General features: G+C 35.9%; 1 pseudogene; it reads right to left on the bottom strand.

The window, feature by feature from the left end:
* LOC136386444 (probable ATP-dependent RNA helicase DDX5 pseudogene) overlaps nt 1-25,178 on the bottom strand; it is a 93,320-nt pseudogene that overhangs the window by 40,056 nt on the left and 28,086 nt on the right.

The following is a 25,178-nucleotide window of genomic DNA, read 5'->3' as shown; positions in this document are numbered from 1 at the left end:
CTCCCGTGCGCGGCTTTCCCAGGGCGCTGGGCCTGCCCAGAGATTCTGCTTTCAGCCCACAGAAAGGCCTCTGACTCTGCCTCTCTGTGGGGTAACACGGGCATCCACTCCCGGGGCTTAGGAAGAAATCTCTCGCCCACTAACTGCGCGTGCACCGATCAGGAGATCGGGTAAAATGGCTGCCCCACTTGTCTTTCTTTGTTTGGGTTTGGCGCGAGTGTTAGCTTGTATTGCCCGGGTTGCTACAGGATCAGTTTTTCCTCGGCTTGGATCTCCGTGCCACAGCCTGGTTCGGCCATTTGTGGCGCCGCCTGGATCTATTCACCCCCTTTGCCCGCCTCAGTTTCTATATTCACAGTTACCAGAGAAAGCCGCCCTGTTTAGGTTAGTGAGGAAGGCGGAGCATTTCTTATTCCCTTTTTCCTTCGGGGTTTGGTTATATATTTAGCCAATTTTTCACTCAACCATACCTTCGGGTGTATTGTGAAGCATCTGGAGGCTCCAAGGATAGGTTTTTCTGTTTCTGGTTGAAGATCTTGTTGAGTTTTGGGGGAGATTTATCGGTATCGCTTACTACCCCGCCATTACTCTGATGTCATCTCTCGAGATTTGTAATCTTTGATAGAATATTTTTAAGGTCATCCTTTGAGATAATATATAACCAGCACATTAAGAAAGAACATGAAGGACAGAAAATAGATTTTAATGGGTCATGCTTGAAAGTATTTTTAGTTATGTCCTTCTAAATATCTCTGTCTATAAACTATCCATATGGCCACATTTAACTGCAATGTGGTTTGAGAAATGAAATCCAGTCATGTGCCCTGAAGGAGAAGGCCTTCAATTAATTAAATGAGGTTGATCCACGTTATTGAGGATAATCTCCCTTACTTAAAGTAACTATACAGGTTAACCACATCCACAAAATACCTTTACAGCAACACTCAGATTATTGTTTAAAAAACTGGGTACAATAGCCTAGCCAAGTTGACACCCAAAGCTAACCATCACAGTATCTATTTGAGGAATATTTGAAATACAAAAATTTATTTATTTCCTAATATCTAAAATAAATCTCTCAAAAATAATACCTGGATTGACTGTAAATAAAATAAATAAAATAAAGGATTGACTTTCTATAGACAATTATCAAGCAAAGAAAAGCTAATTGGTTCCCAATGATTATTATTTTTAAGACTTTTGATGTAAAATCTTAACAGTAAATCATGGTCAGTCCACTTACAGATGTCAAGCTGCTTAAGAAGAGAATTCTGGACTAAAAGCCAGCCAAAATATATATCAGGAAGGAGTACAACCAAAAATATGCTTCATGCCCTATACTTAAACTCTTTAGCCAAATACATAATTTGATCCCTAATATAAGAAGATAAAAATCTCAATAAATACAACAAAGTCTAAATGATATTTTAAAAAACACCAATATTATATTAGTAATGTGTAAAAATTATGACTCAACCTTGGGGATCATTACACTTAATTTAGCTATGCTCACTAGTGCTTTTAAAGTGATTTATATTTGATGAGGTATATTAAATCATGTTACACTGAATGAGTCCACTTATACCTAAAAACATAGGAAGACTATAACAGCAAAAAAAAAAAGAGAGTCATATTTGAGGGAACTCTAAAGTTTACTATCAAAGGATTAAACATATGATTCATTTGTCACCATTATCACTTATGTTGACCATACTCTTAAGGTTAATTCTTCCTTCCACTTTGTCTTTAGAGACTCAGCTTTCAAAGTTACACAGAGAGAACACACAATGGTTAAAATAAAAAGGAACAAAAATCAAGAATGGAAGAAGCTAGTTTTAGTAAACAGATAGGTCAGTGACAATTATCTTCAACTCTTTTCCATGGTTGATAATGCTTTTATCCCTGAGGCTGAAATGGTGACATGGCTGAATGTTTGTGTTCCTTCAAAATTCATACTTTGAAACCATTATATCTAAAGTGATGATATTTGGAGATGGGTCATTTAGGATGTAATTAGGTCATGACTCAGATTAGTATCCTTGTAAGAAAAAAACAGAAGACTCTTTCTCTTTCTATCCCCATGAACCATTTCTAACTCTTACTCTCTGCTCCCCTCCATTCCTGCCATGTAAGGGCATTATAAGAGATGATCATTTTCAAACCAGGAAGAGGGCTCTCACCAGACATCCAATCTGCCAGAACCTTAATCTTGGAAATCTCATCCTCCAAATTGTGAGAAATAAATTTTGTTCTTTAAGTTATTCAGTTTACAGTAATTTGTTGTAGCATCCCAGAAGGGGATATGACTGTAATGGGCAAAATCTTAACTGATTAATGAAAGTGACACCACTTATAACACAGATGATGACTAAGCTACTTTCATAGAAACCTAAACTATAATCCTTCTAGTAAATTACTCACAATCTGTCTGTGACTTTGTCCTCTGGTGACTCTCAACCTACAAAATACCTTTATAGCAGTTTTTTTTTTATTTGTTATTCTTAACTTAAACAGATTAGCAGTCATAAATTTGGTAATTTAAAAATTCCATGAAACTGACTCTGAAGAGAACATTTTAAATATTTCTAAGTGGATTTTTAAAAATCTCAATGACCCTGAATATATTTAGCCTTTACCTATTGCAAATGTCCTGACTATATCTCGTCTATATAAATTAGCTTGCAGTTCAAGTTTGATATATTTTTCTTTTTAATGAGATTTAAAAGTTGTTTTTATCCTCTATAAGCAGAAAAAACCTTAAAGAGTATAACTGAAGTAAAGACAAAAGAAAATTTTAAAAAGACATAAAGAAATGAAAAAGTGTCATAGGAAACCTTTAGATGAAAAACTGTTAACTTACATCTGTTAATAGAATAGTTTGCATTTTAATGATATAGTACTTTAGAAAACCCAGGAAGACCTTTCTGTTCCTGAACATAATGGTCTCTTATTTTGTATTTCTTATAATAAATCACCTAAGGATTTCTTTAAAAACAAATTTGGAATTCATATAGATAAAAGAAATGATCACCATATTTGGGATCATTAGGAAAGTTTAATTACTTTACTAGATAGCATATAGTAATCAGGCTGGTTTTCTCAAAAAATCAATATTAGACTTTGGGGTTGTCAAAATATTAATATTGTTATCATAATTTCAAACAATCAAAATAGGCATAACACCACCTGCTTTTATCATATACTTTCCTTATATCTGATACCTCAAAGATATTATACAATCTTAGTATCTTTGCCAAGGCTGATTGGAGAGAAGAAGGTTTACCTACAGGACTTGCAAACTTAAAAAAAAAATGCGTATTGAAGATGGGAAAAGGATGCAAACACAGGTTATATTACATTAATATTAATCGTTTTAGGGTGCTGTTTATACTTTGCAGTGGTTAATTTTATGTGTAACTTTGACTGGGCCACAGGGTATCCAAATATTTGGTTAAACATTATTTCTGGATGTGTCTGTGAGGGTGTTTCTGAAGATTAACATTTCAATCAATAGACTGAGTAAAGCAGATTGTCCTCCCTAATGTGGTCAGGTTTTATCCATTCCAGTGAAAGCGTGAATTAAATATAAGTCTGAATAAGAAAGAATTCTCTCTCTCACTGTCTTTGAGTTGGGATATTGATCTTCTTCTGCCTTCAGACTTGTGTTAGGTTAGAATATACACCATCAGCTCTCTTGTGTTTTAGGACTATCGACTCAAACTAGAAGTATACTGCTGTTTTTCATGGGTCTGGATTTTTCAGCCTTCATATTTCAGTAAGCAAATCTTTATAATAGGTCATATCCTCAACATAATATCACATATGACTGAAATACTGAGGAACACCTTCAAGTCTTCTCTGGCAAATATATTCTCTGTTAAGCCCATAATCAGCATAGCATTAAAATATGCCATCAAAGAAAAAAGCAGCATTTCCTGGAGGCAACAGAAACACCAAATTTAATACCTTTATTTGGAATACGTGCAATAAGTAACAATCATCACTTGAGCATTGGCAACCACATTTTCAATCGTGAGTCTGTGAAAACTTCCTTTCCAGTAAAAGCACCAAAAATTCATCTGATTGGCTATACTGTTTTGTACTTGTATTATTCACAAAGCATGTTTTTTATAGTGTCAGACTTCATTTTCACCTTTTAGTGCCTGCTAAAATTTAGTCCATCCTAGTAGCACAGTGAATGTGTGGGAAAAGATTAGAGGCATCACAATTTATCAACCGTTCAAGTTCTACTCCCTTCCCCTCCTGTGAAATGAGAAAAATATATTCCTAAATTTTAAGATTAAATCACTCATTTGCCTTTATATGCTCTTAATTTCTTGGAACATAAAAGAAAATTTACTGATAACTCTTGCTATAAACCATCTTTCTTAAAATTATATATGTTTTGGATTCTAATTCCTGACTTGCCTCAACTGTTTCTTACTCAAAATGTTTTAGCCTTCCCTTCACAGTAAGGAATGTTCTTATCTTTGAGAGAATCACATTTTCATTTACAATCACAGATACTACCTATACCAACCTTATATTTGGCATTGTGATCTTGAAAGAAAGATATACACTCTTCACATTTTTGGCAAAAAAATATTTTGAAATAATTTTTTGGAATACACATTTTTCAATTTGTGGTACACTGACATAAGTCAACTTTTATATCACACTGTTGGCTATTTATTAGGGTAATATCAGGAAATACTTTGCTCGAACCCTGAGAACAGGACAGATTTCATATACTTCATCATGCAAAGAATGACCTAGATACCAGGTGATAGTGGGTTTTCTGATAATTCCTTGATTTCATTCAAATGGATTTCAAAAGGCATTCTTTTTAGATGGCCTTCCATTTTGCACTTTACTACACATACTTAGATTTGTAAGTAGAGAATTAGATCAACCATTTGCAACTTAATTAGAACTTTCTAATGTTTAAATTGATTATTGGATCTTTTGCAACATTCATATTCTGTGCGCTATAGGCCTTGCTGTCAAAATTGTGTTTTGACATGGGGATAATTTATACTTGTCCAACTCAGGAATGTTTTTACTTTAAGCAACCATGCTCATCTCCTACAGAAAGATGCCAATTAATTATACTGATGGCAAAAAGAACCCCAACAAAACAAAACATATTACTACATAGCTCAGTATACTTCCTATGCTGTCCCTTAGTTCTATTTTTATTTGTGTCTGGTTTTTCAAACAAATAAATGCAATCATACAAATTATTTTGCATGAAAGTCAATTATTATTTCACCATGGAATAAAAATGATCAACTGTTGACCTTTAATTTTGCCTCTGATACTAAAGAGCTTGTGACCCTGAGTAGGTCTTTTCCATCCTGTAAGCTACATTTTCCTTGTCTTGGACTAAGTTGAGTTTATTAAGAGACATGGCTATGAATCCACCCTTCATGGATTATATCTTGTCTCTGATATTTAACACATGTTCAACCATGGGTAAGATACTTATGTTTGCCACAGTAGAGATAATTAGCCTACATTACAAGTTGCTGGGATGATTAAGTGAATTTAAGGCAAATAAATTTGAACACTGTTTTGCACTTGGAAAATGTTCACCAAATTTTAGTGATAATATACAAAATTAAGCCATTGGACTAGGTAAGATTTATAAAGTTGTCTAGTTCCACAGTTCTGTTTCTGTGACTGTGTATTATAAGCTAGTTAAGAACAGGGCCTGTGTAAAATTATTATCCCAAAGTATTAAGCACAGCATTTTCCATATAGTGCATACTCAAAAATGTTTGGTGAAAGGCTCCACTGGAGCAAAGATGGCCCGGGCGCTGGGGATGGCTCCTTGGCCTCTGCCCCAGGTGCTAGAGTGGCTCTGGTCTCAGCAGAGTGATGCCCCGGAGGGGCAGAGCATCGCCCCCTGGTGGGCAAAGCGTCACCCCTGGTGGGCGTGCCGGGTGAATCCCGGTCGGGCGCATGCGGGAGTCTGTCTGACTGTCTCTCCCCGTTTCCAGCTTCAGAAAAATACAAAAAATAAAGTTTGGTGAATTAAATAAAGTAATAAAAATACCTATATTAAAGCAAAAAGATCTTTTTATATCTACTATTGTCAGGTAATATTCACCTAGTGGTTTTTCAAAAATATTAAATTTTTAAAGTTTTTAAAAGCATCACTACCAATTAAGACAAACTTTGAATTTGTTGACAGATCTTCAAATTTCATACTCCAATATGGAAATCATTATTCTATCATAAGTAGAAGTTAAATTGTCTGAGAAGCAGGGCACTTTTAAAATCCATCACTTAAAAAAAGTGATAAGTATATTCCATAACTTTAGACAGTTCAAAATTGAAAGCAAAGTACACTTGCTTACAATGTCAATAGATGGAAAGCATGACACATGAAGTTTTCTTTGCCATTCAGAGCCTCCTCCTGTTGATATGAAGTGTCTTAGTGTTCTCTTAAAAATTTAAAAATTGGATGCTACACAAAAATGTTTCATACCAAGACTTCCTTTCTTTACTCCCATCATAACTAATACATAACTTTCATGGTAATTACTGCATATATTATAATGATTTTTATATGTAATTTTCTCTTTAATGGACTATTAGCTTTTTTTGGAGCAATGAGTTTGTATTCCTGATCTTTGTATCCCCAGTGTTTACTTCATTTCCTGACATATAGTACATTCTTAATACATGTTTATGAAAGAAATAATTGAAGAGCCAAATGGAAAGATAAAAGAGTGAATAAACTCACCATAACCTGACCAGGCAGTGGTGCAGTGGATAGAGCATTGGACTGGGATGCAGAGGACCCAGGTTCGAGACCCCAAGGTTGCCAGCTTGAGTGCATGCTTATCTGGCTTGAGCAAAAAGCTCACCACCTTGGACCCAAGGTCTCTGGCTTGAGCAAGGGGTTACTCGGTCTGCTGAAGGCCCATGGTCAGGGCACATATGAGAAAGCAATCAATGAACAACTAAGGTGTCTCAATGAAAAACTGACGATTGATGCTTCTCATCTCTCTCTGTTCCTGTCTGTCTGTCCCTATCTATCCCTCTTTCTGACTCTCTCTCTATCCCTGAAAAAAAAACACCTCACCATAAACTTTTTGTGTTTCTCAGAGTTAAGAAATCCCACTGAAGAAAAAATTCAGATAGAAAAAAAAAACCCCTGAAAATATGTTCAATACATTAGTCAACTATCAATGCAAATGAAAAGCACAATGAGATATGACTATACATCTACTAGAATGATTAAGATAAAAAAGGTGACTATATGAAGTGCTGATGAAGATACAGAGCAATTGAAACTTCATAAATTGCTGGTGAGAATACAAAATGATACAACCACTTTAGAAAACAATTTGGCATTTTCTTATAGCTAAATATAAACTTACAACACAAAACAGCAATCCCACATATGTCCACAAAAGACTAATTAATGGATGTTCATGGAAACTTTAATAATATCTAAAAACTGGAAGAAAATATTCATTAAGTCAGTGGTTCTCAAAGTGTGCATCAGGGTACACTGGCATGCTCCAGAAGATTTCCAGGTGCGCCCTATGGTATTCCAGAGAAATATGTGCCTGTTGGGGACCAAAAAACCAACAAGGTTTTTGGAGTTCAGATTTTTGGGGGACAGAGGTGTGGGTAATTGGCTGTAAACTGACAATCTGCCCAACTTCCCACCTCACTTGCCTGATTAGGTTGCAAAAGGCTATTAAGCTGTGGTGCTAGATTGTTTACACTACCCTCCAAGTTCCCTGGAAAGACTGGAGGCAAGTTTCTTCTATCCTTTGGTGTAAAGTTAAGATGATATGTATGGTGGGGGTTTCTGCACTCAACACAATTAAGAGTAAAAAGAGAGGAATTCTTCAATGTATTGATGAGGAAATGGGAGTTTGTCTTTCTAATATATGCCCAAACATTGAAGAAATTGCTAGGACACATCAGGCTCATGTTTCTCCCAAACACAAGATTGAAAAAACTTAACATATTTGGGCCTGGACCTGACAAATTTATTAAATCTTACTAAGGAAGTATCTATATATATATATATATATATATATATATATGATAACTTTTTCATTTTTTTTTATTTTTAACCCCTCTTTTTTACAAATTCTAAAAAGCATAACTCAAAAAATGTAACATAAAAATGTTTTTTAATGTCAGAATAAATTTAATTTTGTTGTGTTTATTTTGTTTAATTACCATAAAAGCATGCTTGGACTTTACATATTTTTCTTTAATATTTGAATTAATTATTACAACATATTTCTCATAAATTTATATATATTCTGCCTACAATTATTTGTAGGATTTTAAATGTGTCCCAACTTCAAAAAGTTTGAGAACCACTGCATTAAGTGGTAATTGAATGAACAAATTGTGATAAATTTATTTTTTTGTGGTATGTACTGTAATAAAAATAGACTAAATGTATGCAGCAATACAGACCCTAAGTTGAGTAAACTGGGCATCAAAAATTGTATACCATATGATACTAGTTATATAAAATTGTAGAAAGGGAAAACTATAGTGACAGCAAGATGACCATTATTTTCTAGGGGCCAGGCATGGGAGGGAGGGATTGATTGAAAAGAGCACTGAAATAATCTTTGTGGTGATAGCTAAAAGACTGTATATACATGGCAATGTTCTTAGAACTAGATGCTTAAAATTGGTGAACTTCATTATATGTAAATTATACCGCACTAAATCTGTTCTAAAAATTGCTTTGCCTCAAAAGTTTTCCCTCAGCAGCCAGCCATAATGCTTAAAAGACTGATCATTAGTCCTTGATAAATTTCTAATGGCCCCTGCTAAAACATAAATAATACCTGAGTGGTGTCATATATTTTGCCAATTGACTTTTAAAAATATTGAAATATAAGCAATTTAAAAATATTATATTTATTTTAGCTGTACAACATTGTGAATTGACCTTACAATGTGATCATCACACTAAATATAGTAACCATCTGTCACTGTGAAAATCTATTACAAAATTATGGCCAATATTCCTTGTCTATACACTACATCACCCTGATTTATTTATTTTATAACAGGAAGTTTGTATCTCATATTCCCCTTCACCATTTTCACTCTTGCCCTTATCCCTTCCTCTCTGGCAACTATCAGTTTATCCTCTGTATCTATGAGTCTATTTTTGTTTTGGAAATGTTTTTCAGAACTAGAACAAATAATCCTTTTATTTATATGGAATCACAAAAGATACTAAACAGTTTGTGTGTGTGTGTGTGTGTGTGTGTGTGTGTGTGTGTGACAGAGACAGAGGGAGAGACAGAGAGAGAGACAGATAGGGACAGACAGACAGGAAGGGAGAGAGATGAAAAGCATCAATTCTTCATTGTGGCACCTTAGGTGTTCATTGATTGCTTTCTCGTATGTACCCTCTTGACAGGGGGGTGCTACAGCAGAGTGAGTGACCCTTTGCTCAAGCCAGTGACCTTGGTGTCAAGCCAGCAACCATGGGGTCATGTCCACGATCCTATGTTCAAGTCAGCAATCCACACTCAAGCTGGTGAGCCTGTGTTCAATCCCAGTGAGCCCACACAGAAGCCTGCGAACTCTGGGATTCCAACCTGGGTCCACTGCATCACCCATGGTCAGGCAAAGATGCTAAATAGTTGAGTTGTTATTTTTATTAACAATTTGCGAATTTCTTTTTCCACCTACCTTGCAGCAGTGATATATGGGAATGGGACATAAGAGAACACTCTGTTGAGAAGGAATACACATGAGAAGCAAAGAGCAAAGGGGAAGGTAATGTGGTGGGGTGGGAGTATCATAATAAATGTTATGTAAATGTTAGGGTCAGTATAGGACATGTCATAATGGAGGCAGAGAAAAAATAAAGGAGATGAAAAGAGCAAGGAAGATTATTTTACTGTGTATTTGATTACAAAAGCTTTCCAACTTTAATACTAAAAATAACCCCAGAGCAAATATAACTATCACCAGTCACAAGTTTATAGATGACAAAACTGACATACAGAGACGTGAGGTAACTTTTCCCAGATCACAACTAATAAGTGGCCAAGTTAGGATTTGAAACTATTTATGTCTCCCAAAATGTGAAAAAACCTATGTTCAAAAGTTTTCACCTTATCAATAAAGAGGGCCAACAGTTGCTATCAAAGAGTTCATTTTTGTACTTCTGCACATGCAATTCTTTGGGGTTTTTGTTGTTGTTGTTGTTGTTGTTGTTTTGTTTGGTTTGGTTTGGTTTGGTTTTTTTTAACTAAGTGACTCATAAGTTTCAAACTGGAAGTGGCAAATCCAATTTACTGTAGCAATTGTCTAGATTTGAGATATATAAAAGTATGGAGATGGCTTCCAATGGGTCATTAAACCTAGAGAGTTATTGAGACCAAGAAAAAGATGGAAAAATGTATTGCATAGAAAGCTCTGGAACTGAATCTAGATCAGAGAAACTTCCCATCACAAACATAAAAAGCCAAGAAAACATTTTTCTTACAACAGAGGGCCTGCTTCAAATAGTCAATTTTTTATTCTTACTGAGTCAGGGAAAAGAAGGTTATATTTTTCATGAATAACATAAATGGTTTTTAGTATCTTTCATACCTGGGGCTAATTGTCACCATGTCTAGTGATGTTAGTTTATTTCATCATTCTGATATTTGCACTGTTTCAAATTCTACATCTGATTAGACATATGCAATTTCCTTAAGAAATTCATAAGTCAATAAAAATTAATACAGATAAGCAGTTATATCTTAAAAATGATATTGCCTTGTAAAACTTTAAAATTATATTGTGACATTATGACATACTAAATGAAGTTGAAATAATTCTTATGGTAACTTTGATTAAAACATATTAACTTTCTCATTACTGACATTGACATCGTCTAATATTTAAAAATACAGTACAACTCATTTTCTGAAAGCTGAATAAATTTCCAGAGAAGGACCTACATACATTTAGCTTCCTGCAGAGATTTTAAAAATTATTTTCCATAATTCCTAGATTTACTTCATCAGGAAAAACATATGGAAAGAAGAAATTTCTTAAATGTACAAAGTACCAGCCCATAAAATAAATGTAAGGTTTATTTAACCCAAGTCAGGAACGGTTGAAACACCAAGAGCAAATATAAAGTATGAAGCACCTGAAAAGGGCTTCCCAATATCCAAAAAGTACATGCATATTAAAAAGCTCAAAATCCTGCATCATAAAGAAGGAGGTATATTCTAGGCCTACCTTAAAATGTGGGTAGTAGTTGGAGAAGTCTGTATGGGAAGCAATAAAGTAAAAATGAATAAATAAAGTAGACACTAGACAAAGTCCTAATCCACAGAGGCATATACTAGCTATATAACGCTGGACAAATTATTAATTTCTCTGAGTCTTAGTTTTCTAATCAGTTAGATGGTAATGATCAGATACAGTATTCTTACAGGAAAATATTTATTTCTGAATCTCTCTCAAATATATTTCCTTGAATCAAGACAGAGAAAAAATGAGAATGGGAAAAATACTTATTAACTTAATTTTCAGTGAATCTGTGTGACAGAAGAAAATTGAAAGCTTCAAAAGATATGTACATTCTGCAAAAGAGCATCTGAAACCAGCAAAGCCATATAGAAAACCTCATAAGAAGACAAAACAGGAGTTACAGAGGAGAATGAGGGTGTAAGAGGTTTTCAAGATGGCAGATTTCAAATATCATTGGTGAACATTTTAAAAGAAAGAAGGACTGCAAGTATGATGTAAATCCTCTAGTATTAGAAAAATTTAATTCACCAAGTCACCAAGTAGACATAAAATAAGTAAGGATATAAGCTAAGATACCCGAACAACATAAAAACGAGGTAAATCTGATGGTTATTTACTGAACTCAGCAGTTCAATAATATTGCATAATAAGGAGCATATCATCTTTTCAGCTTCTCACAGATGCTCCAGAAAAATTGATCCTATAATTTTTTACAAAGACAACATGAATAAATTCTTAAGTGACACCTATGGTACAAATATTTTATTACGATATTATAAAATTAAAAACAGATTGAGAAACAAAAGACTCCTCTTCCATCTGAAAAAATGGATACATATACCTCTCATTCAGTCTTTAGGTCAAAGGATATGTACAAACAGAAGGTGTAAAATTTTGAAAAAATAATGAAAACAAAAATACTATATTTCATAATCAATGCAATACAGCTAAAATAGATTAGAGAAAATTCAGAGTTTAAAATATTGTATAACAATAAAGGGAAAAGAACGAAAACACACTTCTAAACATTAAAAATAAAAGATAAATAAGGAAAATCTTAACATACCAATAACTTTAAAGAGAGAAAACAATGCATAAACTTTTGTCTAAAAGATGAAAAATTTAATATCATTCCTAGTTGAAATAAAAAGACACTCACTAAAATAGAAATTGATGCTTACTTCCTTACTGTAATTTTATATGGCCCCAGTCAAGAAGGCAAGCTTCATTTTTAATGTGGACACAGTGAAGGCATCTCCACTGAAGACTAAAGCCAAGATATTCATTATCACAATTCCTACTGAACATTGTATTAGGGTCATTATTCCTCCTGAACATTGTACTGAGGTCAAACAACTAAATCTAACTAGGAAAGAAAACCAGAGATACTAATTTAGAAAATACAAAGGTGAATTATCGCCATTAATGTTTTTATTTGTATACCAGGAAAACCAAAGATAGTATGTTAGATGACCACCATGAACAATAATATAAAGTAAATAAATAAAACTTCAGTCTTCATATACGTAAACAAAAACTAGCTAGAATGTATAAAATGAAATAATCTAATTTACAATTATAAAAAAATAAATTACATATGGAAAATGAAATGGATTACAAGTTTTTAAAGAAAATTAATTTTAAAACACTCCTAGACGACTCAAAAATAGACATGAACAAAATTGAAAGACATACTATATAAATAAGATTCAACACAATTTTCACTAACCTAATTTAAAGTACGTTACAGTCCCAATTAAAATACCAAATGTTATTATTTTCACTGTGGGACTAGAGAGTTGATTTTAAAGTTCATATGAAAAATTAAACAAGTAAGAATAGCTAGACCAAGGCAGAGGGGTTGAAAGAGCACACAGCACGGCTGCGGATCAACTACCTGGAGTACAACAGGGAGCTGGGCACCACAGCAGGCATCATCCAAGTGCCTGCCATCCGTGCATATTCCATGCTTGCATGCACCATCCATGTGCGCGGCATCCGTGTGCGCGGTGTCTGTGTGTGCTGCATCCATGTGCGCGGCGTCCGTGTGAGCGCCTTCCGTGAGATCACCATCAGTAAGTCCGCCATTCCTGCGCGTGGCCGCGGCATAGTGCTTAATATCTGCCCATGCACAGGGACTCACCTAGCCCTCTCATTCTGCTACCTACCGAGGCTACACTGGACCCATATCAAGCAGGTGGCGCAAATTGTACATGTAGGGCAGCATACTTGCCAACTGCAGCGGACTCTGCTGGAGCCATATGGTGGCGCTCCTGAACTTTGCAAGGAAGCTGCTGGAGAGACCACTTCCCGGGAACAATATTTCCTCCAAGCTACAGGCTGCAACTGAAGGAATGGGAGGCCAATGTTGGCTCGGAGGGCCAGCGCCCTGTAGCCTTGCTATATGTTAGGTTCAAAGAGCTATATCACCCCTGGCTGGAGGGTCATGGTGGCTGGGATGGGTTTTGTCTTTTCTTCACACGTTGATTGTCATCTTTTAGGAAAAAAGTTCTGGTGCAAGGTCTTCTGTCATGCTTTACAGCAACAGTCTTAATCTATCTCTGAACAAAATTATCCTAAATTTAAGAGTTATAACCCATTTCTATCTGCCTGTTACCAACCAAGTGAAGATTTGCGATGTGAAAGAATAGAACTGTACTGACCAACTTCTAAGATATTTTTATCTGCATTTATACAAGGAGTTCTGCGGTGAACATTCTGCCAGGTTTTTTTTTCCTTCTGTTTATTTGTTTGTTTGTTTATCACACCTAATAAGTACTCAGAGGTGTTAGGACAGAGGCATGAATGGCTCTTATTGAAGTAGGGAAAGTGGGGAGTCCAAAAACTCATTGCTCCAAAGAATTGCAGAAGAAACCTGCAATTGCATTGGAAGTACGGTGCTATTTGCTACATTTGAATAAGAGTGAATCAGGGATGGGATTCAGTCGTTTTGCACCAGTTCAGCAGAATCGATACCCAATTTTTTGTTGAGTTCAGCGAATCAGTTGTTAAAATGGAACTTGTAATCAGGGTTCTCTCTGAGGTGGGCATCTGGGCAGCTGCCCAATGCGGAAATCACAAATTTATATCCCTTACTGTTTTTTCAAGTTCCTCTGCGTAACAGCATATTTTTTATTTTTTAACTCAGTGAGAGGAAGGAAGGCAGAGATATAGACTCCTGCATGCACCCAGAGAGGATCCACCCGGCAAGCCAATTAGGGGGCGATGCTCTGCCCATCTGGGATGTTGTTCTGTTGCTCAGCAACCGAGATCTTCTTATCGTCTGAGGTGGAGGCCATGGAGCCATTCTCAGTGCCAAAGGCTAACTTGCTCCAATTGAATCATGGCTACAGGAGGGGAAGAGAGAGAAGCAAGAAGGGTGGAGTGGAGAAAAAGTTAGGCACTTCTCTTTTGTGACCTGACAAGGAATCAAACCCAGGACATCCACATGCCAGGCTGTTGCTCTACCACTGAGCAAAATGGCCAGGGCCACAACAGTGTATTTTAAGTGCTCGTGGTAATGTTCATTCTATCCATAAGTGAAAAAAAAAATTGCAACTGAAGACTCCAATCACAAAGTAATATGGAAATATCTTAACTAAGTTTTATTGCTTTTTGTCAAGTATTATTTAATACTTGTTTCATTAGTATTTTAAAACTCTTTCTTATACTCTACTTTTGTGTACCTCTTTTATTGTTCTTATTTAAATATTAAATGCACAAAACAATGAACTACCTTTCCGTGTCTCATTGTTTTATAATTAAAATGGTCACTAGGGCAGAGAGCGGTTATTAAATTATTTGAATCCCACCATTGGAGTGCATACCAGTCTCTCATTTATCTATGATATCACAGGTAAAATGATATAAAAAATGCTCCAAGTCCCAGTTTAACAAAAATGTAGCATTAAAACTATTTTTAGCCTGACCTGTGGTGGTGCAGTGGATAAAGCGTCGATGATATAAAAAATGCTCCAAGTCCCAGTTTAACAAAAATGTAGCATTAAAACTATTTTTAGCCTGACCTGTGGTGGCGCAGTGGATAAAGCGTCGACCTGGAAATGCTGAGGTCGCCGGTTCGAAACCCTGGGCTTGCCTGGTCAAGGCACATATGGGAGTTGATGCTTCCAGCTCCTCCCCTCTTCTCTCTCTCTCTCTCTCTCTCTCTCTTTCTGTCTCTCTCTCGCCCTCTCTCCTCTTTAAAAATGAATAAATAAAAAAACAAACTATTTTTATAAAGAATTATTTCCAGATCCTTCAAAACTTAATTTATAGATCTTCTAGGTTTGTAGAATTAATATATTAAAATTTTATTTTTTTGACCTGTCTTCAAAATCTTAAATGTATATGGCTTTTAAAATGGGGTGGGGAGGCTGACTAGGTGGTGGTGCAGTGAATAAAGCATCGGACTGGGATGCAGAGGACCCAGGTTTGCAACCCCGAGGTCGCTAGCTTGAGCATGGGTTCATCTGGTTTGAGGAAGGTTCACCAGCTTGAGCCCAACATTGTTGGTTTGAGCAAGGGGTCACTTGGTCTGCTGTAGCCCCTTGGTTGATGCACATATGAGAAAGCAATCAATGAACAACTAAAGTACCGCGACAAAGAGTTGATGCTCCTCATCTTTCTCCCTTCCTGTTTGTCCCTATCTGTCCCTCTCTCTGTCTCTCTCTGTTTCTGCCACAAAAAAATAAAAATAAAAATAAAGTAAAATCGAGGTGGGAGTGGTTCAAGATGTTGATGTAGAAGTATTCTGAACATACAATTGTCATGGTCACAGTGAACCTATAGATATGTGTGGAAAATTTTCCTCTGAAAAACAAGCCAAAGAAAAACCAAACAGCTCCTATATGTCAGATAGTAAAAGAAAAAGAAAAAAAAAACTAAAAAGAAAGAAAGGAAGAAAGGAAGAAAGAAAGAAAGAGGGAGGGAGGGAGGGAGGGAGGGAGGGAGGGAGGGAGGAAGGAAGGAAGGAAAGAAAGAAGGAAAGAAAGAAAGAAGGGAAAGAAAGAAAGAAAGAAAGAAAGAAAGAAAGAAAGAAAGAAAGAAAGAAAGAAAGAAAGAAAGAAAGAAAGAAAGAAAGAAAGAAAGAAAGAAAGAAAGAAAGAGAAAGAAAGAAAGAAAGGAAGAAGGAAAGAAAACAAGAAAAACACATCAAAGTAAATAGGAGAGGCTAGGACACCATTTTGCCATAAAATCCGCCCCTGTCATGGTGAACTGTTATTGCGAGGGAACTCAAAACCCCAAGATTCTCCTTGAGGAGCAAAGGGTTTTTACCTCATAACAGGTATCCTGACATTTAAGAACAGAATCTGAGAGATGAGTCCCTCCCTAACATCTGACTTTGAGGACCAACGGAGCTCACTTGCACAAGATCCTGTGGTCTGTGGCAAACTGAAAAATGACTCTAAAAGGTTTTGTGCAAAGATTCACCAATTCCAGTGAGTTCTGTCTTATTTTTCTCTCTCTCTCTCTTTTTTCCTGTACAGTGAGTGCCATCCTTTTTTTCAACTACAGTTGATATTCAATACTACTTTATATTTTTTCATGTGCACAATACAGTAATTAGACAATTATATAATTTATGAAGTGATCTTGCTAATTCTAGTACCCACCTGGCAACATACATAATTATTACTATATATATGTTTTGAGAGAGAGAAAGGAAGGGACTGAGATGAGAAGCATCAACTCATAGTTGAGCCACTTTAGTTGTTTATTGATTGCATCTCATACATGTCTTGACCAGGGACTCCAGCCAATCCAGTGAGCCCTTGCTGAAACCAGTGACCTTTGGGCATAAGCCAGTGAACATGGGATCATATCAATGATTCCACATTCAAACCGCCAACCCCACACTCAAGCTGGCAAGGCTGCATTCAAGCTGGATGAGCCCATGCTTAAGTCCACAACCTCAGGGTTTCAAACCTGGGACCTCAGTGTCACAGGTCAATGCTCTATCCATTGCACCACCACCAGTTAGGCACAATATTATTAACTGCATTCCTTATGCTGTATATTACATCCCCATGACTATTTTGTAGCTCCTTAATCCTTTCACTTCCTTCACCTAGCTTCCTCACCTTCCCTCATCCCATCTGGCAACCCTTAGTCTGTTCTCTGTATCTATGAGTCTGTTTCTTGTTTGTGTATTCATTTTTTTAGATTTCACATATATGTAAAATTATATGACATTTGACTTTTTCTGACTTATTTCATTCAGCATAGTATTCTCTTGGTTCATCTATGTTGTAACAAATGCTAAGAGGTCATTCTTTTTTATGACCCAGTAATATTCCATTGTTTATATACAGGTCTATACCTTCTTTCTTCACTCATCTAGTGATGCATACATAGGTTACTTCCATATATTGACTATTGTAAATAACACTACAGTAAACAAAGGAGTGAATATTTGTTTTTAAATTAATGTTTTTAATTTCTTTGAAAATATTTCTATGTTTTTTAAGGAACTGCCACACTTTTCCCATAGTGGCTGTACCAGTGAGGGTCATTTTTATGCCCCAGCCAATGGTTGCCATCTTCTGCGGCTTTGTTAAATTCAGTGAGCACCATCTTTTTACTTCTTTTTTCTCTTCTTTTTTGTTTTCTTTAGTTCCTTTACTTTTGCTATTTTTTTTTCTATTTTATTGGTGAGTGTCATCTTTTCATTCACCCTCTGCCTCACTCCAGCCAGGGAGCTACATGTTATGTTTCTCTATGCTGCATTCTAGAACATCAGTATCTCCTGGATGGGGAAATTTATTATATGTTTGTTGAACTGGTTCTTACGGATGATGACCCTTTTTCTTTTCTTTTTTTCTTTCTTTCTTTTTTTTTTTGTGGCTGCCACCCAGGGGATGCCCCTTGATCATTTTGTTCTGGAGGACAGGGCAGATTGCCTTTCTGATTCCCATGGGACTTTAAAAGTCAGAGTGACATTAGTTGGCAGACTACCATACTCAGGGTGCACTCACTACATATGCAAACTGATCATACCCCCAGTTTTTCTGTGAAAGAGCTCTATTTGCTTGTCCTGGAGGTTCTACTTTAGGGAAAGGCTTCTGGTTTGGTACACTTCTAGGAGCTTACCGGAGTCTTTGGAGGGAATTAAGTAAAACAGACGCAATCTTTACTCTCTCTTTCTGCCTTGCTTCAGCACACTGGTATCTGTCTGAAAGGAGTTTGTACCCTGTCTGGCACCCAAATTTTTGTGGCTGCCCTTGAGAGAATAGCTCTAGATTGCTTGGCTCTGATACTCAGCTAGACTTATGCTCATAAGTCTCACAGGACTGTAACAAACTGAGAAAGAATTAATTGGCTACCATTTACAAGGTACAACAGAGGCAAGGATATGAGGATCTTAGTTTGTGAAAAGGCCCATTAGCATACCTTTCTAAGTGAAACATGAAGTACAGGTTTCTAATTAAACACACAAATAAGGTCCAGCACTAATACTCTCCAGAGACCCTGGTGAGTGGATATTATCTTTGCACTCTTTATTTGCCTCACTCCAAGAGTCTCAGTATATCCAGAAGAGGATTTGTACACCTATCTGTCATCCTTGTTATATATCTGGGGACCTGGGTATTATGGCTGTTGCCCCTAGGTTGCCTCTTGATTTTATGACTTTAGTGACTAGTGGGGTTTATATTCATGAGTAAAACAGGACTTCAATGAAGAAAGAAAACTGTTCTTAACTGGCTATCACCCAACAGCTCAGCACAGAGGAAGCAGACAGAAATGTCTATCTCTCAGTTTTTTCCTGAAAGAGGTATATTTGCATAATTTGAATGATATTGCCTGAGGAACTGACTTCTGATCAGCCTAAATCTGGGTACTGACTGAGACCCTCTCTTTTGGGGCACTGACACGTCTTCATACACCTTAAACTAGTGGGAGCAATTAAAATAAAGTAGGTTGATTAGACAATCAAAAGGTTTGAGAGCTAGGGCAGGATAGAACCATAATGGTTACCTAATACACAAGGCCCCTCCTTTAAGACTGGGATATGAGGTTGTTTTATTCAATGTATAGGAACCAACACAGACAGTCAAACAAAATGAAGAAAGGAATATGTTCTTTTTTTTAATTTTATTTATTTATTTATTCATTTTAGAGAGGAGAGAGAGTTAGAGTGGAAGAGAGAGAGAGAGAGAGAGAGAGAGAGAGAGAGAGAAAGGGGGGAGGAGCAGGAAGCATCAACTCCCATATATGCCTTGACCAGGCAAGCCCAGGGTTTTGAACCGGTGACCTCAGCATTCCAGGTCAACGCTTTATCCACTGCGCCACCACAGGTCAGGCAGGAATATGTTCTAAACAAAAGAATAAAACTGAACTTCAGAAAAAAACCCTGAATAAAACAAAGATAAGTTATTTATCTGATAAAGATTTAAAAATAATGCCACAAGGCCTGACCAGTCAGTGGCGCAGTGGATAGAGTGTCGGACTGGGATGCGGAGGACCCAGGTTCGAGACCTAGAGGTCGCCAGCTTGAGTGCAGGCTCATCTGGCTTGAGCAAAAAGCTCACCAGCTTGGACCCAAGGTTGCTGGCTCAAGTAAAGGGTTAGTCAGTCTGCTGAAGGCCCGTGGTCAAGGCACATATGAAAAAGCAATCAATGAACAACTAAGGTGTTGCAACAAAAAACTGGTGATGGATGCTTCTCATTTCTCCCTGTTCCTGTCTGTCTGTCCTTGTCTATCCCTCTCTCTGACTCTCTCTCTTTCTCTGTAAAAAAATAAATAAAAATAAATAAATAAATAAATAAATAAAAATAATGGCACAAGGTGCTCACCAAGCTCAGGAGAACAACACATGAGCATAGTAAGAATTTTAACAGAGAGATAGAAAATATGAGAAGGTACCAAGTAGAAATCATGGAGCTAAGGTATACAATAACTAAACTGAAAAACAATACAGTTATGTGCTGCATAATGACATTTCAGTCAATGACTGCATATACAATGGTGGTCCCATGAGAATATAATAAAGCTGAAAATTTTGTATTTAGTGATGTCATAACCATTGTAACATGGTAGCACAACACATTACTCACTTGTTTGTAAACAAACTGGTATAAACAAACTTACTACACTGCCAGTCTTATATAAAACTATAGCACACACAATTATATACAATACATAAAACCATAATACTTGATAACGATAATGAATGACTACGTTACTAGTTTATATATTACTATACTATACATTTCATGTTTATTAGAGTGTATTCCTTCTAATTATTAAAAAAAACTATTCTGTAGAACAGCATGCCACATTACATGACAGCAGCCTCATACATTTTGCTTTGATCCTATCTCTTGATTGTATCATTTTCTTTTGTGTTTGACTTAATCAAGTGGTTTTTTTTATTCATCATGGCCCCTAGCCATACAAAATCTTTTTCTAATGTTGCCACTAAGAAGCCATGTCAAGTGACTGACCTGAAAATTAAATTAATGATTGACTATGAAGGCAGAAAATCAGTGATGGTCATGGCTCACCAGTCATACATGTTCCATTGCACCATAGCTATGGTCTTGAAAAACAAGCATACAGTAATAAAGCTGTTAAAGAACTTGTTTTATTGGGGGAAGGTGAAGGATGGTATAGTAGGATAAATGGTAATGGACTAAGACTGGACATGGGGGGGTGAACACACAATACAGCATACAGAGATGTGCTGTATAATCGGGCACCTAAAACCTGTATAATTATGTTAACCAGTGTCACCCCAATAAAAGTCAATTAAAATTGTTTTACTAAACATTATGAGACTAACATTATTTGAGAAGGACCTATATCAGACATGAAAAAACTTCTAATAAACTGGATTGAAGCCCACCTTAAAATTGGTAAAATAAGACCAATGACCCTTTAAAAAAAAAGGATTTGATAGTTAGTTTTATGTGTTAACTTATGTAGGTTACAGACCCAGATGTTCTAGATCTCTCTGAAATTATTTTTAGATAATATTAACATTTATTTTTTTTCAGTTCTTTATTTTTCATTTTCATAGAGCTCCTATGGATTTTACTGTCACTGTTTTCTTTTTTTCTTTTTATTTCTTTTTATTTTTTATTTTTTTAATTAATTTTACTAGATTGACATCAATAAATCAGGGTACATATGTTCAAAGAAAACATGCCCAGGTTATATTGTCAATCAATTATGTTGCATACCCATCACCCAAAGTCAGATTGTCCTCCGTCACCTTCTATCTAGTTTTCTTTATGCCTCTCCCCCTCCCCTTTTCCCTCTCCCTCTCCCCCCACCCCCTGAACCACCACATTCTTATCAATGTCTCTTAGTCTCGATTTTATATCCCACCTACGTATGGAATAATGCAGTTCCTGGTTTTTTCTGATTTACTTATTTCACTCCGTATAATGTTATCAAGATCCCGCCATTTTGCTGTAAATGATCCAGTATCATCATTTCTTATGGCTGAGTAGTATTGAATAGTGTATATGTGCTACATCTTCTTTATCCAGTCATCTATTGAAGGACTTTTTGGTTGTATCCATGTCCTGGCCAATGTGAACAATGCTGCAATGAACATGGGGCTACATGTGTCTTTACGTATCAATGTTTCTGAGTTTTTGAGGTATATACCCAGCAGAGGGATTGCTGGGTCATAAGGTAGTTCTATTTTCAGTTTTTTGAGGAAGCACCATACTTTCTCCCATAATGGTTGTACTACTTTACATTCCCACCAACAGTGAATGAGGGTTCCTTTCCCTCCACAGCCTCTCCAACATTTGCTATTACCTGCCTTGTTAATAATAGCTAATCTAACAGGTGTGAGGTGGTATCTCATTGCAGTTTTGATTTGCATTTCTCTAATAACTAAAGAAGATGAGCATCTTTTCATATATCTGTTGGACATTTGTATTTCTTCCTGGGAGAAGTGTCTTTCATGTCCTCTTCCCATTTATTTATTTGATTGTAAGCAATCCTAAAGAAAAAGAATGAAGCTGGGGGCATTACAATACCTGACTTCAAACTATATTATAGGGCCACGACAATCAAAACAGCATGGTATTGGCGAAAAATAGACACTCAGACCAATGGAACAGAATAGAAAGCCCAGAAATAAAACCACATATATATGGTCAAATAATTTTTGATAAAGGGGCCAACAACACACAATGGATAAAAGAAAGCCTCTTCAACAAATGGTTCTGGGAAAACTGGAAAGCCACATGCAAAAGAATGAAACTGGACTACAGTTTGTCCCCTTGTACTAAAATTAATTCAAAATGGATCAAAGATCTAAATATAAGACCTGAAACAATAAAGTACATAGAAGAAGACATAGGTTCTAAACTCATGGACCTTGGTTTTAAAGAGCATTTTATGAATTTAACTCCAAAGGCAAGAGAAGTGAAGGCAAAAATTAATGAATGGGACTACATCAGACTAAGAAGTTTTTGTTCAGCAAGAGAAACTGACAACAAAGTAAACAGACAGCCAAGTAAATGGGAAATGATATTTTCAAACAACAGGTCAGATAAGGGCCTAATATCCAAAATATACAAAGAACTCATAAAACTCAACAACAAACAAACAAACAATCCAATAAAAAAATGGGAAGATAATATTAACATTTAAACGAGAAAACTTAGAGTAAATCCAAGGCTAAGCCTCACCTAATCATTTAAAGATTTCAATAGAAAATATAGCTGAAGTCCTCTGAAGAAAAGGAGATTATGCCTCCAGACTTCCTTTGCTCTTGAGCTGCAATATCAACTCTTTTCTAGTGTGCCAGTCTACTGGCCTACTCAGCGAATTTCAGACTTTCCAGTCCCACAATTGTACAAGCCAATACCTTAAAATCTCTTTAGAGATACAGATATAGACAGATAATATATATAGACATAGATATATGGATACAGATGATATAGATATAGATGACATAGATATAGATAGATATAAATACACACACATACTTTCTATTGTTTCTCTGAAGAACTCTGACAAAAAAAAGGCTATGGTCAGATAATTCACACACACACAAATGGCTCTTAAATATATGAAAATATGTTTCAACACTCATATTAAAAGTAAAAAATAAAATTACTCAAGATCTTATTTTTAACCTCTTAGTTTCCAAACTAATCTAAAAATTTTACAATAGACAATTTCATAAACTGTTATTAAGATCATAAAATGGCAGACCCTCCCTAGAAGACTATTTGGCAATGCATGTCAACATTGCAGATATATTTATTTTTGATCATTAATCTCAATTCTGGGAATTTACTCCACTACTTTGATTGTACACAGACAAAATGAGATATATTCTAGGTTATTCCTTACAATGTTGTTTACAATAGTAATAGACGAAATGAACATAAATGACTACATTTAAATACTATGAAGATTTTTAAAAATGAAGAAGCTCTCTATGTACTTGAAAGATCTCCTAAATATATCTGTCAAGTAAAGACAAAATAAAACAAGAACAAAAAATGCAAGTAGTGTTCTATATTTTATATAAGAAATAATAAAATATAAGTATATAATGTATACATATATTTGTAGTACTTTGTAAAATAAATATTGAAAGGATTCAAATGAAATATATAGATATGGTTATTTACAGAGTATAGGGCAGAGAGGAGGGAGAAAGAGAGAAAGAGAGAGAGAGCAAGAAAAAGAGAAAGAGAGAGAGAGAGAATAAAATATATATTTTCCAACCATGGCATACATCAGTCAGGCAGTGTAGGTAAACAGGACCCTCTGTGGCCTCCTGCTACAGGGCCTTCTGTCCTAAGAGGTTAATGGTTTCAGAAGGATTTTCTAAAAGGATATAAGTTCCCAACAGTTTTGCTTGTCTATGACATTATTTTATTCACCTCATGTGCTTGGACTACATGTGGAGGTTTTTCACGTGGAAAATGTACTAGCTCTCTCAGGCTTCTTCCCAGTCTTCACTGTTCACAATGTCTGATATGACAGTAATCTCTACAGTCAATTTGAATTCAAATTATTGCAGCAGTTTAGGAAAAAAGCATAGAGTGTTTTTTCTTTAGGTGGAAGGGAAAGCTTCTAGGAGCAGTTTTGAAAAGCCAATATTTTTAATGCCCTACTCCTCCCCTGTACCTTCCCAAGTGCTAGGTTTTTGTATTTCCTCTGTTGTTATAAAATTAATGTATCTTATTCAGATTTCAAAACTTTACTTTATTATTATTCCAAAATCTCACAAAGATTTTGCATTTAGAAAAGCTGCATGTAAGAAATACAAAATCCTTTTTTATGTAATTATATATTTATACAATTTAACTAGAAAGACACATCATGCTCAGGAAATGGGATAAATTTTGAATTTTGAATTTTGTTTTTCAAAATGGCACTACCTTCGCACCCATTTTATTCTAGCCATCTATCCAGTAGACACCCAAGAAAAGACCAACTCATTTTTGGGGATAACTGCATTGGATAATTAAATTGCTTTACTAAGTTATATGTATGAGGAGAATGATGAGGCTATGAGTCCATTGTTGCAAATTGCAGCTAATCCAGAAACCAAAGAACACAGATCTATAGCATGAGGCCTCCCTGAGCTGAGGATGAAAGTCCAATCTATCGGGAGTAGGTACAAGGGTCACTGTGCTGGTGATGTGCCCTCCCCTGACTTGCAGTCTCCTCAGGAAACACAATTTAGCAGTGCAGTTTTCTGTGTCAGAAATGTAGAGCCTATGAACAGGTCGATTTTAGATGGCCTCATGAGAGAACAAGCACTTTCCCATGGGCATTTGCCAGTGACCCAGTTAGTCTGCTCAGTATCCATAATATCACCATTTATGGGCTAATAGAGGGGAATCCTAAATCTGTAAAGGTCCAAGAGTCTGAGTTCTATTTGTTGAACCCGTGCCTGCTTTCAGTTCTGCACATATCTTGCTGAGATGAA

This window comes from Saccopteryx leptura, chromosome X (assembly GCF_036850995.1).
Source record: "Saccopteryx leptura isolate mSacLep1 chromosome X, mSacLep1_pri_phased_curated, whole genome shotgun sequence".
Classification (NCBI taxonomy): Eukaryota; Metazoa; Chordata; class Mammalia; order Chiroptera; family Emballonuridae; genus Saccopteryx; species Saccopteryx leptura.
Note: the sequence above shows the minus strand (reverse complement) of the source record. Positions and strands in the feature narration are given on the sequence as shown.